At 37.9% G+C, this 21,015-nt stretch overlaps 1 non-coding gene across 1 annotated transcript; it reads right to left on the reverse strand.

Moving 5' to 3' along the window:
• Positions 1–1,831: 1,831 nt before the first annotated feature.
• LOC142163739 (small nucleolar RNA R71) lies at positions 1,832–1,936 on the reverse strand. Its single transcript, XR_012694669.1, has one exon. It is a non-coding gene; the product is annotated as a small nucleolar RNA R71 (small nucleolar RNA).
• Positions 1,937–21,015: the final 19,079 nt, after the last annotated feature.

A 21,015-nucleotide genomic window follows, 5' to 3' on the forward strand; every position in this document is an offset into this window, starting at 1 on the left:
ATTTTTCTATCTGGTTCAAGTAGCTTCAGGATTGCACGCTTGAATCACACATAAATTGCTTGCAAAACTGCCTTGCTATTTTGCTCTCAATTCACATTTAACTTCTGCTTATGTGCATTGCATGTAAAAGAGAATAACACTAATATTTAAGGAGTTAACAATTAGAGATTTACTAGGATATAGATGCTACTCTTCCATGGTGGAAGAGTTCTAGTTGATCTCATACTCTAACTCTATCCTTTTCCTAAACCGTGTTCTCTTTGTATAAGGAGTCTTTCTCCTTATCCAATATGCAACCTTTTCGATCATGATCAGGAGATATTACTTCTGTTAAGTTAGGTTTATCTCCTTCACATGCATCTCACATGTTTAGGTTGATCACAATTGTTCTTCACAAGATTGACCTGGTTCATGTCTGAGTTCCTTTGTCAGTTTTCAAAACTTCACCTTTACTTAGGCCAACACAACACATATGAAATTGTTTGCTATTATCATGAGTAGCTAAAACCCATAGTTCTGGGGTTGTGATTTAGCCATGAATATTGTTGTTTAACGTTGACTTAACCTTGATTACAATTCATTAATATATGGTTGTTTCTTCAATTCTGTGATTAATTGCTTAATTGTCTGGCCAGCAGTTAGGTTCTATTTACTATCTATGCTATGCTTGGGAAAGCCATGTTTATATTAGAGAAGAATTTAAGAGAGCATGATCTTAATCTTTAGGGGGCGGATTTGTGGTTAGGATATGAATATACCTAGTCATTGTGCTTAATTAAATATCGTAATCTTAATGCATTCTTAATAGATTGATTTCATAGGAATATAGACGTTAATCTATTTTGAATAGGCGAGTAGTACTTCGGGAGAAGGCTATGAGAGCAATTGTTCGATTAATTAGCAACCATGAGTGAATTGTATGAACAGGAGAGTTAACGAGAACACAATAGGATTGGCGAATCAATTACAACCCTGGAATATTTATCTCTACTAAATACACCACAATTATCTTGCTAGTTGATAATTTAGTTATTAATTAGAATTATAGTTTAGTATAATCACATTCTTGAACTTGATTTTGGCTTGACCGAATAACAATCTTGGTATTTTAGTGGGTAGTTGATACAAGTCTATGAGGGTTCGACACTTGACTTATCATTTTATTACTTGTACGACTACGTATACTTGCGTGTGCATTTTGGAGAAACAAGTTTTTGGTGCCGTTGCCGGGGACTTGAATATTGACTACTTTCTAATTTTTGCATTCATTGTTTAATTCGTCAACTCTAACATTACTTGATTGTTGCTCTGATCTTAGGAACTTTGATTGAATGCGCATGGTCCGAATCCAGGGTAGACTTCAAGGTTTTGACCCTGAACCTGAGAGAATATTTCATAGGAGGTTGAGGGAAGCAAAGGATACAAATAATCTTCAGGCACTTATTCAATATGGCAAGGGAGCAACATATGGCTGTTCAGGAGGTGGCGATGCCCAGCATTGCTAATGTCACCTCCAGCATAGTGAAGCCCAGAATCACTAGGCACTTTGAGCTGGAACAGAGCATGATCCCACTACTTCATGCGAATGGGTAGTTTATGGGTCTTCCACATGAGGATCCACAATGGCATATACTTAATTTCTTGAAGATTAGTGATACTTACATCACTATCGGAGTCACTCCAGATTATGTGAGGCCCACACTTTTCCCATTCTCTCTATTGGGAGAAGCAAAGAGATGGCTAAAGGCTGAACCAGCTAATTCTATTACATCATGGAATGATCTGGCAAGGAAATTTTTGGCAAGGTTCTTCCATTCAGGCAAAACTACAAAGATCATAAGTGAGATAGTCGCTTTCAAACAGAAAGCTAGAGAGTCTTTATACTAAGCTTGGGAGAGGTTCAAGGGGCTGCTCAGAGACTGTCCTCATCACAATTAGACAAACAAAGTGTTAGCTCATACTTTCATAGAAGAGCTACATCCTGAGACAAAGATCGTGGTAGATGCTACAGCTGGAGGTCAAGTGTTGGAGAAAAGCTTTGACGAGATATATGCATTATTAAACAAATTCTCCAAAAGTAATTCGGATTGGCAAGGAGAAATGGGCAGACATACGGTGCAAAAATCTGTAGGGGTTCTCGAGTTAGATATCATCTCGGTATTATCAGCGCAGATTTCTACACTAACCAACCAAGTCAATCAGATGACCTTGGTTATTAACAAGTAACAAGCTCAACCAGTGCAACAGGTTCAAGTGTTTTGTGAAGTATGTGGAGAGGGTCATACGAGCGACTTATGCCCAATTAATCCAGAGTCTGTCTTCTTTGTGGGTAATGCAAATAGGGGCTAGACAAACCAATATGAGAACACTTACAATCCCAACTGCAGGAACCACCCAAACTTCTCTTGGGGTGGAAATCAAGGTGCTCAAAATCTATACTGACCACAAGCACCTCAACAACAATATAGATTACCCCAGGCTGAATAACAAGCAATCTCAACAAGTCACATTGTGGAAATGATGAAGAAATTGATGGATGACCAGTAAGCCCACACCGTAGACATGATAAAGAAAGTGATGGTTGACCAGTAGGCCCAAGCCGCAACAATGAGAATTTTGGAGCTCCAAATGAGAGCAACAAGTTTTTGCCTCCGGTTCTTTTCCAAGGGTGTAGCTCGAACCGGGTAATTAATTTTTTGTTAGGAGTATGTTAGGAATAAACTGAGTTGCTCTGAGCTAGCTAGTGACATGTTTGATGTTGGCATATTAGGCTATGACATACATTCTATCTTCCCATGTAGTTGGTTTGAATTGTGACATCTCAGTAAAGTAAATAGCCTATTTTGTGACACTTTTTCTCAGTTGTTCGACTTATATGCCACATATTGTATTATTTCTTAAATTTTCTCAATTATGTGTGCTTGCTTGACTTGAGAGTTGAACAAAACCATCTTGATTGAGTCATGTGCAATGTGTGTGTGAGGATTTGTGATCTTATGTGCTATCCCGTGTAGTTTAGAACTTTTCCCATGTGTTAATCGAAGCGAAATTGTTAAGTTGTGCTAATCTAGGAGATGACGTAAGTATTTCTTGATTGATCATAGATGTGCTTATCACATTAAAATAAAAAAATTCCGTTGCTAGCCCCTTGAGCCTATAGACATTTCTTTTGGCACTCACATTACAAGTCTTACCCCTATTTTATTCTTAATTTGAGATTGTTTAACCTTTACCTCCTAGGCACTTAGTCGCTAAAAGGAGTAAAGTGAGAGATTTAGGGTGTAGCTTTTGAGTGAAACTATGGAAGGGCTCATTGGTGCACTAAAGTTGAAATCAAAAGTCACTAGCCGATGAACTTTAATGTATGGAGTGTGTGAAGAAAAGGAAAAACAGAGAAAGAAAAATAAAAATTGCAATAAAAGAGAAAAAAAATGATAGTCAAAGTATGTAGAAAAATAGACGCCTCCAATTCTTATTAATTTGTGCTAGTGGGAGTATAGCAGTGCTTAATGAAAGTTAGGGCTATGTGCTTAATGAAAGTAAGGGCTATGTTGCATATGGTTTGTGGAAAGTGAATTGGTTGAGAAGAATATGTACTCGAATTGTGAATGTAGTGTATTAAAGTGCTTAGGAGGGCTAGCCACTATTTCTAAATGTATCATACCTGTCCTTTGGCCTACATTATAACCTTAAAGTCCTAATTGATCCTAGATTTAGATAGCTTAGATTATTAGAGATGTACACTATGGGCAAGCTTATGGTACAACCACGGGATGCATATGAATTCTTTACGAGAGTGAGCGAATTTTGTTCAATTGTGTGATGTTCTTAATTTATATTCGAAAGCATATTGAATGAGTGGACTAGGCTATATTCACTCTTTCGTTTGTTGGTGAGGCACATGATCTCATGAATGATTGGTAATGTTGCAAACTTTTCTTGTTGGGTGTGACTGCGAGAGTTGAGGGTGATTATTGGTAACAAGTCTATTTTTAAGGTTGGGTGGTTATAATTAGGTTGTTAGAATTGATTGAATTGAAATGTTACAATTGGGCATGCTTAAACGGGAAGAATGTAAAGTTTTGTATGTTCATGCTTGATTGCCGGTATTGATCATAGTCAAGGGTAGAGTGTATGGTTAAAAGTTGAAGTGCTCCTCTATAGTTGAGATTTGTACGTAGTTAGGGGTATATTTGATAGTCGCATTGCTCGAAGACGAGCAAGAGTCTAAGTGTAGGGTGTTGATGTTTAGCTTAAAGTATATATATTTATATGCATATCGCCTTATGTTTTACTCTTGTATTGTGGATTTAGAATGTAAAATGTATTAATTTATATTAATTCAAGGTGGTTTAATGTGTAGAAATCATCCGAAAGCAATTGGGGGCAAAAGGTGCGAGATTAGAGCCAAAACGGACAAAAAGGGGAAAGGGGGATTTTCAGCGCCCTACGCTACCTGTGGGGCCCCAGACAGAATGTGCAATTTACCAGTGCTAGGGACGGCGCCTAGCGCTGGGCTGGACGCTGGTGGCATGATTTCTGTCTAACTTTGCCGGGAACAAGGTTATTTCGGCCCTAGACCTACCCAATACCTATAAAAGCAAGAATAAGCTTATTTTTAGAGGGGGGACGCCACTTTGAAGGTAAAATACACACGAGAAATATCTGGGAGCGAAGAGATCTCAGTTTTCTTCATCTTTTCTTAGTATTTTCAATTATCCAACATTTATGAAATTGTTTGTTATTATCATGAGTGGCTAAAACCCATAGTTCTGGGTTGTGATTTAGCCACGAATATTATTGTTTAACATTGACTTAACCTTGAGTACAATTCATTAATATATGGTTATTTCTTCAATTTTGTGATTAATTGCTTAATTGTCTACCAATAGTGAGGTTCTATTTACTATCTATTTTATGCTTGGGAAAGCCATCTTTAGATTAGAGAAGAATTGAAGAGAGCATGATTTTAACTCTTAATATATTGACTTCATAGGAATACAGACGTTAATCTATTTTGAATAGGCGAGTAGTACTTCAGGAGAAGGCTATGAGAGCAATTATTGATTAATTAGCAACCATGAGTGAATTGTATGAAAGGGAGAGTTAACGAGAACACAATAGGATTGGTGAATCAATCACAACCCTGGAATATTTGTCTCTACTGAATATGCCACAATTATCTTGCTACTTGATAATTTAGTTATTAATTAGAATTATAGTTTAGTATAATCACATTCTTGAACTTGATTTTGGCTTGATCGAATAACAATCTTGGTGATTTTAGTGGGTAGTTGATACAAATCTTTGTGAGTTCAATACATGACTTATCATTTTATTATTTGTACGACCACGTATACTTGCGTGTACATTTGAAAACAATAATCAAACTTCAAAGGATCAGGAAAAGTGTACGACTATACGAACATTAGGAACCTTACACCCATAAAAGCAGTCAAAATAACAGAAAAGATCAGAGACGAGTTTAGCGGAAAAGCTTAGGACATTTGTTTTCTAATAGAGTGGTATATGGTTTGTTAAGATAATGGAAAAGAGTGGAGTTGTTAATCCTATTGATGAAGATTGAAGGTGACCTTAGCTTGGATTGTTTTGCTCTAATTACAAACAATTTTGTCTGCAAAGATGGGCCAAACAAATTAACTCAGCAAAAGACTCTTTTTATGTTATGTCTAATAATAAAGGAAACCTACTAGGGAAGTTGCTCTTATCAAGTCAAATGGAAAATAAGCATGACTTTGTTTTGAAAAACTAAACTGTGAGAGAGATTTGTTTCAATTAAATGTTTTGAACTTTTGACCCTTTTAACTCATTTTTAATTTGAAGCAGTACTAAAATTATATTGGCAAGAAATTAGTTACTTGACATGCATGTGTTGCTTGTATTACTTTTTTGTGTCCTTTTTATATGTCACTTTAGTGAAAAAATTTGGTCCAAAATAATTGTCACTTTAAAAGAATATCATAAATACGGAAGTAAGAAATATGAGAAAAGTTTTACGTCGTTAGCTTTTTTATTATTATTATTATTATTATTATTATTATTATTATTATTATTATTATTATTATTATTATTATCATTTTACTCTTTTTCATGCCTGTTTGATGGCGTAAACAATATTTAGTGACTTATATTATATGATCAGTGTTTTGATCAACCAATATGATTTTCTAACAAGTTACTCGTTGGGATTTTAAGTATATTAAATGCTTAAAAGAGGGTGAATGGGAAATGAAAATTTTAAGTGAAATTTTAAGTTTCCCCTCTTGATGAAGGAACATTGTCCCATATTGGAAGAGGAAGAGGTTTTTTATGGGTATATAAGCTAAGTTCTTAAAGTGTTGAGAAGAAGGCAAACCTTGCGTCGTCGTCGTCGTCGCTCGCTCGGCTTCGAATTTGGTCAATTGATTGATTAATTTTTTGGACCAAATTTATTTGTTAATAGTAAAATATTAACAGAAATGTTATTAAATATCCATTTTAATAACAGAATATTAATATTAATATTAAATCCAATCAGTTTTCCGTTTTTCAGTTGTGCAACTGAAAATTAAACTTCCCTCTTCAATTCCCGGTTTATTATTGCATAAATTAGCCATTTATGTTATGACATTTATGCTATGGGCGTTTTGCATAAACAACCATTCTGAAGAGTTGCACCTCTTCAGTTTCCAGCTCAACTTTGGCTATAAATACAAGTCCATTCTTTCAGAATTTCCATACGATTTTTTGAGTTTCTCCTCCTTCTTCTGCATTGTTTTAACTTCAAAGAAAGCAACAGTAAGCGTGATTTACTACCGAACTTTGTGTTCGCTGAAACACTGGGGTTTGAAGTACCACTACACCAGTGTGTAATTCGTTCTATCCTGTGAGGAAATAATCCATAACCTTGGGTACTAGGAGGGGATTAAATTCCTTAAGGAAACACTGTGAATTCAGTGGGTTCGGATTAATTTTGATTCATTTATATTTCTGTTTATGTTATTTTATCTTTTTCAGAATTAGTCTACAAATACAGTTTGCTAACAAGATTAAGGAATTTAATTTGTATTCTGTATTTGTGTTATATTCACTAGTTTGGAGTTTAAAACCTTTGTGGTTTTGTATTCCGTTGGAGATTAAAATCTACTTGATTTTAACGTTTGTTTGTGTCATTCTTTTACAGAAATGACTAATGATAACGGGAACCAGGCTGTTTCAATGGTGATTGTCAATGCATCAACAAGCCGAACACCGGCATTGGCACCGGCGGAGAAATTCGGAAAAATTTTCGGGTTAGATTTCAAGCGGTGGCAGCAGAAGATGTTATTCTACTTGACTACTTTAAGTCTGCAGAAGTTCATCAAGAAAGATGTTCATGTTCTGCCCGATGAAACTCTAGAGAATGAACACTTCTCGTGATTGAGGCGTGGAAGCATTCTGATTTTCTGTGCAAGAATTTTGTTCTTAGCGGATTGGAGGACGATTTGTATAATGTCTATAGTGGCGTGGAGACGTCAAAAGAATTGTGGACTGCGCTTGAAAAGAAATACAAAACTGAAGATGTCGGGTTGAAGAAATTCATTGCTGCCAAGTTTTTGGACTACAAAATGGTAGATAGCAAGTCTGTCATTATCCAAGTCTCTAGTGATTATTCACGATCTCCTTGCTGAAGGTATAAATTAAATTAGTACTGATGTTGAAAGTAGTAATCTTAGTAATTTTACTAACAGAATTTTCATTGAAGATCTTGTCATTAATGAAGCATTCCAAGTAGCAGCAATGATTGAGAAGTTTCCTCCTTTGTGGAAGGACTTCAAAAACTACTTGAAACACAAACGCACGGAGATATCCCTTGAAAATTTTATTGTTCGGTTGAGAATCGAAGAGGACAACAAAGCTGCTAAAAAGAGAGGCCGTGGAAACTCAACAATAATGGGAGCAAACATTGTTGAGGATACTTCTCAAAATAAGAGAAAGAGGAAGCATGCTTTTGGACCAAAAAGCAACCCAAGCAAGAAGCGGTTCAACGGAAATTACTACAACTATGGGAAAGCTGGGCACAAATCTACGGAGTGCCGCGCTCCGAAGAAAGACAAGAAGCATAAAGATATTGATGACTTGTGTGCTATGCTTTCTGAATGCAACTTGATGGGAAATCCTAAGGAGTGGTGGATTGATTCTGGAGCCATTCGCCATGTTTGTGCTGTTAGGAAAGCATTTGCAACATATGCTCCTGTTGGACCCGAAGAGACTCTTTTTATGGGAAATGCTGCAACCGCCATGATTGAAGGATGTGGGAAGATCTTTCTAAAGATGACTTCTGGCAAGGTGGTGACTTTGAACAACGTCCTTCATGTTCCCGAGATTAGGAAGAATTTAGTCTCTGCTGGACTTCTTGTTAAGAATGATTTTAAGTGTGCTTTTGTTTCCGATAAGGTTGTAATAAGTAAGAACGAAATGTTTGTAGGAAAAGGTTACCTCACTGAGGGTCTTTTCAACCTGAATGTAATGGTTGTTGAAAATAATAATAAAATTTCAGCTTCGTCTTACTTACTTGAGTCAAATGAATTATGGCATATACGTTTGGGTTATGTCAATTATTAAACCTTGTGGAAAATGATTAACTTGGAAGTATTTCCAAGTTCGAATGAGACAAATCAAAATGTCAAATATGTGTGGAATATAAGTATGTTAAACATCCTTATAAGTCAGTTGAAAGTAATTCAAATCCTTTAGACATAATTCACACAGATATTTGCGACATAAAGCCAATACCATCTCGCAATGGAAAGAAGTATTTCATAACTTTTATTGACGGTAGTACTCAATATTGCTATGTTTACTTAATAGTAAAGATGAAACAATAGACGCATTCAAACAATACAAAAATGAATTTGAAACACAACTTAACAAGAAAATCAAAATAATAAGAAGTGATAGGGGTGGTGAATATGAATCTCCTTTTGAACAAATATATTTAGAATATGGAATTATTCATCAAACAACGGCCCCTTACACTCCCCAATCCAATGGAATTGCGGAAAGAAAGAATCGTTCATTAAAGGAGATAATGAACACATTGCTAATAAGTTCTGATTTGCCACAGAACTTGTAGGGGGGAAGCCATTCTTACGGCTAACCGAATAATAAATCGAGTACTCCATAGCAAAACACAATCCATTCCATACGAAAAATGGAAAGGAAGGAAGCCCAACTTGAATTATTTTAAAGTGTGGGGGTGTTTGGCAAAAGGGCAAGTTCCTAAACCCAAAAGGGTAAAAATAGGAACGAAAACCATTGATTGTGTTTTCATAGGATATGCGACCAATAGTAAAGCATATCGATTTCTGGTTCATATATAAGAAAATTCCAACATTCATAATAATACGGTTATAGAATCAAATAATGCTAAGTTCTTTGAAAATATATATCCGTATAAAAAAGAATGTGAGTCGATTGGTGAAGGATCTAAATGACCTCAGGAAGAAACAAAAGAAAGTATATTTAATCAGGAGGATCCAAGACATAGTAAACGTCAAATAACGTCTACTTCATTTGGACCATATTTTGTGACTTTCTTATTGGAGAATGAGCCTCAAACATTTAAAGAAGCTATGTCTTCTTCGGAATCATTGTTTTGGAAAGAGGTAGTCAATAGTGAAATAGAATCCATATTGAACAACCATACATGAGAATTGGTTGATCTTCCTCCTGAAAATAATTTTTTAGGTTCTAAATGGATATTTAAGAGGAAAATGAAAGATGATGGAACTATTGACACATATAAGGCAAGACTTGTGGTCAAAGGGTATAGACAACGAGAAGGTCTTGACTATTTCAATACATACTCTCCAGTTACAAGAATTACATCCATACGAACATTAGTAGCATTAGCTGCAGTTTATGGTCTTGATATTCATCAAATGGATGTTAAGATGGCCTTCTTAAATGGAGAGTGGAGGAAGAAATCTACATGGAACAACCTGAAGGGTTTGTGGTTCCAGGTAAAGAAAAGAAGGTATATAGACTTGTTAAGTCCCTTTACGGACTAAAACAAGCACCCAAACAGTGGCATGCGAAATTTGACCAAACAATGTTGTCAAATAATTTTAAGATAAATAAATGTGATTTGTACATTAAAAATGTTCCAAATCACGTAGTCATTGTTTGTTTATATGTGGATGATATGTTGATAATGAGTAATGACATTGCCAACATAAATGCTACTAAGCGTATGCTAACTAGCAAGTTTGATATAAAGGACTTGGGAGTTGCTGATTTAATTCTGGGAATTAAGATCCATAAGACTTCTCAAGGTCTGGCATTGTCACAATCTCATTATATTAAGACAATACTTGAAAAATTCAAGCACTTGGGCTTTAAAGTTGCAAAGACTTCAATCGACGTGAATCTTGCATTATCAAAGAACAAAGGCCAAAGCATATCACAATTGGATTATGCTCGTGTGTTGAGATGATTAATGTACATCATGAATTGCACACGACCAGATATAGCTTGTGCTATAAGTAAATTGAGTTGATACACGAGCAATCCAGGTCAATCTCATTGGATGGCAATGAAACGAGTATTAGGATATTTAGAACATACCCATGACATTGCTTTGTACTACAGTAAATATCCTGCTGTCATTGAGGGATACTGTGGATCAACTGATTCCAAGTCCAAGTGAATATGTATTCACTATTGGTGGAGGAGCGGTATCTTGGAAGTCGTCCAAACAAACTTATATTGCCCGCTTTCCAATGAAGGCTGAGTTCATAACCTTAGATAAAGCCGGTGAAGAAGTTGGATGGCTCCGGAATTTCTTGGAAGACATTCCATTTTTGTCGAAATCGTTAGCACCAATATGCATACATTGCGATAGTCAAGCGGCAATTGGAAGGGCTGGGAGCGTTATGTAAAATGGTAAATCTCGTCATATACGACGAAGACATAAAACTATTAGGCAATTACTCTCTAGAGGAATTATCACGATTGACTATGTAAAGTCAAGTTATAATATGTCGGATCTGCTTACAAAAGTCCTAACTAGAGAGGTAGTTGAGAAATCATCAAGGGGAATGAGACTATGGCCGAGAACAAGTTATAGTGGCGGTAACTCTACCTAGAAGACCGGAGATCCCAAGATCTAGGTTCAAGGAGATCAAGCAAAGTCATTAATGATGCTTCAACATTGTCAACTAAACTTTTGGTCCATTCTCATGATGAGACAATGTTCAGTACCAAGGATAAATCATTAAGGCTTTTTAATGATTTCTAAATTTGATACGAGGTATATCAAATAGTGTATGCGCGGGATGACACGTTTAGGAATCGCCTATGTAAGTGTGAAGTGCTAGCCGTTTCAAGGAGAACTTTGTAAGGCCAATTCTCTACGCACTTATGAAACCAGGCGGTTTTCATGGCTGAAACGAACACAACAATGAGAACCAAAAACGGTTAAGGGTTGGTTGTGTGACTTATGATTGTCTAGATATACACCAAAGTTTGACAGTTCAAAGATATCAAATCTACCGATTGACCGAGTATATCCGACATAAGTTCACTATGAAAAGTTCAAAGGAAAACCTACTTATCCAGATGCAATTAATCCTTGCTTGCGAATCACATAGTTTTTCATGCATATTTTCGGGATATAGCCATTCTCCATTCATGTGGGGGATTGTTGGGTTTTAAGTATATTAAATGCTTAAAAGAGTGTGAAGGGAAATGGAGGGAAATGAAAATTTTAAGTGAAAATTTAAGTTTCCCACCTTGATGAAGGAACATTGTCCTAGAAGAGGTTTTTTATGGGTATATAAGCAATTGCTCTTCTTCTAGCTCTTAAAGAGTTGAGAAGAAGGCAACCTCGTGCCGTCATCGTCGCTCGCTCGCTCGGTTCGGCTTCGGATTTGAATTTGGATTTGGATTTGGTCAAATGATCGATTGATTAATTTTTTGGACCAAATTTATTTGTTAATAGTAAAATATTAACACATGTTATTAAATATCTGTTTTAATAACAGAATATTAATATTCCCTCCGTTTTAATTTATGTAAACCTATTTTCTTTTTAGTCCGTGCCAAAAAATATGACCCCTTTCCTTATTTGGAAACAATTTACCTTTACACAATGATTTATAGCCACACAAAATATATGTACCTCATTTTACACCACAAGATCAAAAGTCTTCTCTCTTTTCTTAAACTCCGTGCCTAGTCAAATGAGTTCACATAAATTGAAACGGAGGGAGTATTAAAATAAATATTAATATCAAATCCAATCAGCTTTTCGTTTTTCAGTTGTGTAACTGAAAATTAAACTTTGCTCTTTAATTCCCAGTTTATTATTGCATAAATTAGCTATTTATTTTATGGAATTTATGCTATGGGCATTTTGCATAAACAGTCATTCTAAAGAGTTGCACCTCTTCAGTTTCCAGTCCAACTTTGGCTATAAATACAAGTCCATTCTCTCAGAATTTCCATACCATTTTCTGAGTTTCTCCTCCTTCTTCTGCATTGTTTTAACTTCAAAGAAAGCAACAGTAAGTGTGATTTGCTACCGAACTTTGTGTTCGCTGAAACATTGGGGTTTGAAGTACCACTACACCAATGTATAATTCGTTCTATCTTGGGAGGAAATAATCCATAACCTTGGGTACTAGGAGGGGATTAATTTTCTTAAGGAAACACTGTAAATTCAGTGGGCTTGGATTTATTTTTGATTCGTTTATATTTCTGTGTATGTTGTTTTATCTTTTCCAGAATTAGTTTACAAGTACAGTTTACTATCATTACTTACCGTCGTTTTCAAGTTAATCACAGTGCTCACTATATGCATCTATATAGTTGATTTTTAATTAAGCTGGTCGTGTAAAAATCTTTGTTTTTTCATAAGAAAAAAACTAGTTTTTTTTCTTTTTTCCAATTCATCCCTTAGCAAGTTCTTCTTTCGAGTAAATTATGGCTAAAACAAAGCTCAAGCTTTTAGAAAAAGCGAGGAAATATATTATATAGGGTTAAAGTTATGATTTATGTATTACCAAATTTTATGCATTACCCACCCTAAACAAGTTCTTCTTACAATTTTTATACAATCCATTATTTGTGCCTTAAATTAGGGGATTCTTTGCTTGGAAAAGGACATAACTGAAGGAAACGAAGTTCAAATTGTCCTTCCATCTAATAAGACTCCTTCCAGTTGTATATTACCTATTATAAGTCATAATTAGCACAACTCTTCTCTGTCTTTGTCATAATTATCTATTTTAAGAAAAGAATAATGTATGGTAGAGCAACACACACCGTAAAAACAAATTTCAAACAAATTTAATACAAAAGTTGATATATCTACAACAACATATATACTAAAAATAAATTTCATACAATTAATTATATAGTATACACCTTATTTACAATTTATCTATAATTTGCATACATTATTCTTACCCAATTAAATACAACTACAACATCAGACAATTTAAATACAATTATTATATAAATTTTTTACAATATGTTTTTTGTATGTCTTTTGTATATGATTTGTATATATTTTGTATGTGATATGTTCTTTTGCTTCTTCTTCGAATTTCAATTTGAAAATTCAGCCAAATCAAATCTAATCTTCACCAAATACCCTCAAAATCGAGATATAAAGTCGATAGAATATTCTCAATCGTTTGCAGTAATACCCAATCCAAACAACTAATATTTTTTGACCAATTTGAATTCGTAATCAAGGCTTTGAAGCTTTTTTATTGACACATTGTTGTTTGCAAAGGTCAGAAGAAAACCCCCATGATCCAGTGAAATCTACACGTCAACCTGCTACTTTGATAGGTCTTCTCACCAACTTTCTCTAGATGGCAGCATAGAGAGCCAATCAGTTGATCTAAAAACTAAATATATACTATTACGAGTACATCATGGTAGGAAGTGGCATCGTGGACTATCCAGTGGCAATTATTATTAGAGAAGTACAAAGTTAGGAAGAATAAAGAGAGAGAGAGACAAAGAGAGATTATCAGAGAAGTACATAGTGAGAAAGAACAAAGAGAGGGACTAAGAGAGATTATTAGGTAACCGGCTAAAGGTGTGGAATTCAATTTCCAAATTAAAAGACTACAATCAATCGAGGGAGACTCATTTAAAACTAATTTGTCTATAATTGATAAATTATATATAACTATGTAATTAAGTTAAAACTTGATTAGGGAGGATAAATAAGTTTCATACGTAGTATAGATAGATAAAAATCCCTAATCTTTTCCCCCCTTCCTCATGCATATATTTAAAGCAAACTAATGATTTTGCAAAATTTGGGGTTTCTGATTTTTCTTGTCTTGGCCTGAAGAGTATATAAGCTAGTGATGCTCTGACTCAAGTAGCATGGGACACGTTGAATCCCGTCTGAATCTTACTAGGTTAAATACTCCCAAGTGAGTGATAACGAAGTAACCATTAGGGAAGGGTGAAAAGAACCCCATCGAGGAGTGAAATAGAACATGAAACTGTACGCTCCCAAGTAGTGGGAGGAACCAGGGCTCTGACCACATACCTATTGAAGAATGAGCCGTCAGTGGCTTGGTTAAGGGAACTCACCGGAGCCGTATCGAAAGCGAATCTTCATAGCTAGGGCAATTGTCACTACTTATAGGTTTCTCTAATCATTGGCGATGTTGCTAGAAAAGCTTTTCCAAAAGGAGATTAATTTGGAGGGAGTTTGCGAGTCAAAAATTTGGAAGGTTATATTATTTGTGCTAATATTACCTGATCCATTAGTATATAAGCATTTGTTTTCGCAAAATGTTCATGAATATAATGGTATATCTAATTTGACATATTTTTTCATGTGAAATTAAAGAAACTTTAGTTGTTCTCGCGATTCAATACAAGATTCATGTGGTGAAGCTGTTGCTGATAAAGCTTGTTGGTCCTTACTCAGGCTCAGTTGGAAAGACACAGAAGCAGCGTAACTTAACGTGAAAACACCATTAATATGCTAAAATAACACATACAAGTAAGTGTGACGACCCAAAAGGTCATCACTTATTTTTAAAATGAATTCTGCATTCCGAGGCCTGAAAGATCTCTTTCAGCATCATCTCAATTTGCGTGCGAAGTTCGGGCGCGTAGTCGGAAAGCTATTATGTGAAAATCTGTGAAAATGTTGAAATTCTGACTTAAAATGTATTTAAGTTGACTTCGGTCAACATTTTGAGTAAACTGACCTGGACCCGTGATTTGATAGTCCCGGAGGATCCGTGAAAAAATATGGGACTTGTGCGTATGCCCGAAATCGAATTCTGAGGTCCCAAGCCCGAGAAATGAATTTTTTAAAAATTGTTTTCTGGAAATTTCTATGAGTTTTGAAAATGAAATGCATTTAGAATTTGATAGTATCGGATCCGTATTCTGGTTCCGGAGCCTGGTACAGGTCTTATATATGATTTAAGATAAGTTTGTAAAGTTTGGTAAGAAACGGATTTGAAACGACTTGAATCGGATAATTTTTGAGAAAATTGGAAGTTTGATGTTCTTAAGAAAATTTCATGATTTTGATGCTAAGTTCCTAGTTGTTGATGTTATTTTAGTGATTTGAATATACGAGCAAATTCGTATGATGTTTTAGATTGGTGTGCATGTTTGGTTTGGAGTCCCGAGGGCTCGGGTGAGTTTTGGATAGGCCATGGGGTGAATTTTTGGACTTGAGGATTGACTTTCAGCTATTTCTGTGCAGGCCTGCAGGCTTTGCATTTGTGAAGCCTGGCTTGCAAATGCGAGATCGCAAATGCGAGAGGCCTGCGCAAATGCGAAGGAGGCCCAGGCCAGCCTATCCTCGCAATTGCGAGGATTCTATCGCAAATGTGATCCCCTCCCTTAAAGCCAGACGTCGCAATTGCGACACACCCTTCGCATTTCCCATCTCGCAAATGCGAGAACCCTCTTCTCAATTCCCAACATAGCAAAGGCCGGGGTTCGCAATTGCGAACCCATGTTCGCATTTCCCATACCTGCGACCTGCAACTTTTATATTTAGTCGAAAATCAACCATTTTTCACATCTTTTCAAAACACAAACTCCCTAGGGCGATTTTTCAAGAATAACTCTTCTTCCAAATCAATTGTAAATCAATTTTAATTAGTTTTCTTCAATCATTAACATCTTTTAACATGATTTCAACTCAAAATCAATGATTTTCATGGGAGAAATTGGGTGTTTTGGGTAGAACCTAGGTTTTTCAAAAATTGGGGATTTGGACCTTGATTTGAGGTCCGATTTCAAAACAAATTATATATTTGGGTCTGTGGGGGAATGGGTAATAGTGTTTTGGTTCGAACCTCGAGTTTTGACCATGTGGGCCCGGGGGCGATTTTTGACTTTTTGGGTAAAACTTTGGAAAACTCATTTTTATGCATTTGGTTGGTTCATTTAGCGTTTATTGATGTAATTAAGTAACTTGTGGCTAGATACGAGCGAATTGGTGGTGGAATCAAGGGGTAAAGCGATAATTGAGACGTGAATTATGTTCGTGGCATCGAGATAAGTATTTGGTCTAACCTTAGCTTGAGGGATCGGGAGTTGTGTCCTATTTGCTACTTGTTTCTTGTTGAGTACGGCGTATAGACATGGTGACGAGTATCTATACGTTGGTGTCGAGCATGACCGTGAGTCTTGAATTGTAATTTATTGTGTTTATAAATAATACTACGGATGCTTAAGTTGATGATTCTCTGTATTGAGCAAGGATCGTGATTATTCTCATGGAGATTACTTATGACTGAGTATTGGTGTTAGCTGAGGTAGTTAGATGTTGGAACAAGTTTGGTTATAGCTGTTTCTCTCTTGCCGGGATAATGTTACTTATATTGTCGATTCCCTTGCCGGGATAGTGTAGTTCTTTATTGATCCCTTGTTGGGACTCTTGCTATGATTGTTGTTGATTATATATGTGGATCGGCTTGCACGCCGTAACAATGATATATTTGGATCGGGTTGCACGCCGCAACAATATTATATGTGGATCGGGTTGCACGCCGCAACAGTGATAAATGATATATTTGGATCGGGTTGCACCGCAACAATATTATATGTGGATCGGGTTGCACGCTGCAACAGCGTTGTTATATATTGGGATCGGGTTACGCGCCGCAACAATTATTGATACAAAGTGTTTATAGATTGGGTACAAGTCTCTTATTGTTTTGTTGTGAGATCTAAGCTGTTCTTATGCTGTTACTCTGGATTTACTGTTGACATTGATATACTCCCTCAGCATGTACCCCCTCCCATCCTTACTTGTTTATTTCTGTTTTATTTTTCGCTGTATATTATATAACTGCACAGGTTATTTGGTAGTCTGGTCCTAGCCTCGTCACTACTTTGCCGAGGTTAGGCTTGGCACTTACCAGCACATGGGGTCGGTTGTGCTGATGCTACACTCTGCACTATGTGCAGATTCCGGAGCAGCTCTTGGACCATAGCATTTGGGTTGCTACCTTCAGTCCACGCGGAGATCCAAGGTAGACCTGCAGGCGTCCGCAGGCCCTGGCGTGTCCTCTATCCTTTATTTCCTGTTTCATATCTTTGATTTAGAAACATTGTATCTTTTATTTTCATACTTTGTATTTACCACTATTAGACCGTCTGTGGTACTTTGACACCAGTTCTGGGTGATTAAGGCTTAAAGAGTTGTATTAGATTCGTATTTTAGATATTTTACTATACTTCTTCCGCATTAATGAAATTTCCGTTGTTTTTCACATTATTGCTTTATAAATGCTAAAGGTATAAAAATGGATAAAGGTAATCTGTTCAATAACTGGCTTGCCTATCTCACATCAATAGTTGTCATCACGACTCCCGAGGGTGAAAAATCCTGGTCGTGACAAGTTGGTATCAGAGCTCTAGGTTACATGGGTCTCACAGTTCACAGACAAGCTTAGTAGAGTCTGAGGGATTGGTACGGAGACGTCTGTATTTATCCCAGAGGCTACTGAGTTAGGAAAACATCGTATTTGTTCTTTCTTGTCGTGCGGTTTGGTTTCTCAATGCTAATTGAATTTCTACTCTGTTCTTTCGCAGATGGCGAGAACACGCGCTTCCTCATCTACCGATCAGCAGCCCGAGCCCCCAGCATCAGCTCCCACAAAGGGCAGAGGGCGAGGCCAAGGCCATGCTAGAGGCCGAGGTAGAGACAGAGCTCAGCCCAGAGCAGCAGCAGTAGCGGCGGAGCCTCAAGTTGACTTTGATGATGAGGTTCCAGCCCAGATGATTTCGGTGGGCCCAGCTCAGGACCCAGAGGGGTTTATTTCTACCGTAGTACTCCAGGATGCTCTGGTTCGTCTAGTGGGCCTTATGAAAAGTGTCACCCGGGCAGGCTTGTTTCCGGTAGCACCAGCCGTCTCTCAGGCTGGAGGAGGAGCCCAGACTTTTGCTACTCGCACTATGGAGAAGATGGCTCCCCAGTTTCAAACTCCAGCAGCTCAACCAGTTGGAGCAGTTTAGTCGGGTGTGGTAGCTCAGACCGGTGATGGAGCAGTTATGTCTACCGATGCTTTGTGGAGATTGGACAGGTTCACCAAGCTCTTCACTAATACTTTCAGTGGTGCGTCTTCTGAGGATCCCCAAGTTTATCTAGACAGTTGTTATGAGGTTCTCAGGAACATGGGGATAGTTGAGACCAATGGGGTCGATTTCGCTACCTTTCGTTTGTCTGGATCCACCAAGACTTGGTGGAGAGACTATTGTTTGGCTAGTCCAGCCGGATCACCAGCCTTGACTTGGGAGCAGTTTACTCAGCTATTTCTGGAGAAGTTTCTCCCCATAACTCATATAAAGGCCTATCGGAGGCAGTTTGATCGTCTCCAGCAGGGTTCTATGACTATTACCCAGTATGAGACCAGATTCATCGACTTGGCTCGTCATGCTCTTATCATACTTCCACCAAGAGAGAGAGAGGGGGGGTAAGGAGGTTCATCGATGGACTTATTCAGCCAATTCGTCTTCAGATGGCTAGGGAGGTTAGGAGTGAGATATCTTTCTAGGAGGCGGCCAATGTGGCCCGAAGAGTTGAGATGGTTCTATCGTAGGGAGGTGGTCATGGGTCAGACAATAGGTCTCGTCATTCAGGCAAATTCAGTGGTGACTCGTCTGGAGGCAGGGATTCGTATGGTAGAGGCCATCCTCCTAGGCCCTTTCAGTCAGCACTTCAGGTATCTCACGGTGCTTCAGGTGGCTATAGTTCTCATATGCAGTATTCTGATCAGCAGCCCTACAGTACACCACCAGCTCCTATCAGTGCACCGCCGCTCTAGAGTTTTCAGGGTGGTCATTCAGGTCGCCAAGGTCAGTCTCAGTTTCCTTAGCCGTAACACTCAGTTAGATGTTTTGAGTGTGGTGAGTATGGTCATATTAGGAGGGCTTGTCCGAGATTGGTGGGTACTCAGTCGCAGCAGTAGGGTTCTCGTGCTATGGTTCAGGAACTAGGTGTTCCATAGACCGCCCAACCAGCTAGAGGTGGGGGTAGAGGTGCTAGAGGTGGAGGTAGAGGTGCTAAAGGTGGAGCTCAAACCACTAGAGGTGGAGGCCAGCCAGCTACAGGTCGTCCCAGAGATGTAGTCCAGGTTGGTGGGGCCCAGCCCTGATGTTATGCTCTTCTGGCCAGGCCTGAGACTGAGGCTTCCGATGCGGTTATCATAGGTACTATTCTAGTTTGTAGCATAGATGCTTCAGTTTTATTAGATCCAGGGTCTACATACTCCTATGTGTCATCCTATTTTGCACCGTATCTGGTCATCCCTAGTGATGCCTTGAGTGTCCCTGTATATGTGTCTACACCGTTGGGTGATTCTATTGAGGTTGATCGAGTCTATCATTCTTGTATAGTTGTGATTGGGGGTCTTGAGACCCGCGTAGATTTGTTACTTTTGGACATGGTTGATTTTGATGTCATATTGGGGATGGACTGGTTATCACTTTACCATGCCATCTTGGACTGTCATGCCAAGACTGTGACCTTAGCCTTGCCGGGTTTAGCTCATTTAGAGTAGAGAGGGACCCCTGGTCATTCTACCCGTAGTGTTATCTCTTATGTGAAGGCTTGGCATATGGTCGAGAAAGGGTGTTTGGCCTATTTGGCATATGTTCGTGATTTTAGTGTCGAGGTTCTTTCTATTGATTCTGTGGTTGTTGTTCGTGAGTTCCCTGAGGTATTTCTTTCAGACCTGCCAGGTATGCCATCCGACAGGGATATTGACTTCTGCATTGATTTGGCTCCAGGCACTCAGCCCATTTCTATTTCGTCGTATCGTATGGCCCCGCCTGAGTTAAAAGAGTTGAAGGAGCAGTTGCAAGACTTGCTTGAAAAAGGTTTCATTAGACCTAGTATTTCGCCTTGGGGTACGCCGGTGTTGTTCGTGAAGAAGAAGGATGGATCGATGAGAATGTGTATTGATTACCGGCAGTTGAACAAAGTTACAATCAAGAAGAAGTATCCATTGCCGAGGATTGATGATTTATTTGATCAACTTCAGGGTGCCAAGGTATTTTCGAAGATTGACTTGAGATCTGGCTACCATCAGTTGAGGATTAGGGCATCCGATGTCCCTAAGACAGCTTTCCGCACTCGGTACGGGCATTATGAGTTCTTGGTGATGTCATTTGGGTTGACAAATGCCCCAACAGCTTTTATGGGTTTGATGAACCGAGTGTGCAAGCCTTACTTGGATTCGTTCGCGATAGTCTTCATTGATGATATCTTGATATATTCCCGTAGCCGGGAGGAGCACGGGCAGCACCTTAGAGTGGTTCTTCAGACTCTAAGGGATAGTCAGTTGTATGCTAAATTTTCGAAGTGTGAGTTCTGGTTGAGTTCAGTTGCATTCCTGGGTCATGTTGTATCGGCAGAGGGTATTCAGGTTGATCCGAAAAAGATTGAGGCAGTCAAGAACTGGCCTAGACCAGCATCAACTACAGAGATCCGGAGTTTCTTGGGATTGGCAAGCTACTATC

This window comes from Nicotiana tabacum, chromosome 8, assembly GCF_000715075.1.
Source record: "Nicotiana tabacum cultivar K326 chromosome 8, ASM71507v2, whole genome shotgun sequence".
Lineage (NCBI taxonomy): Eukaryota > Viridiplantae > Streptophyta > Magnoliopsida > Solanales > Solanaceae > Nicotiana > Nicotiana tabacum.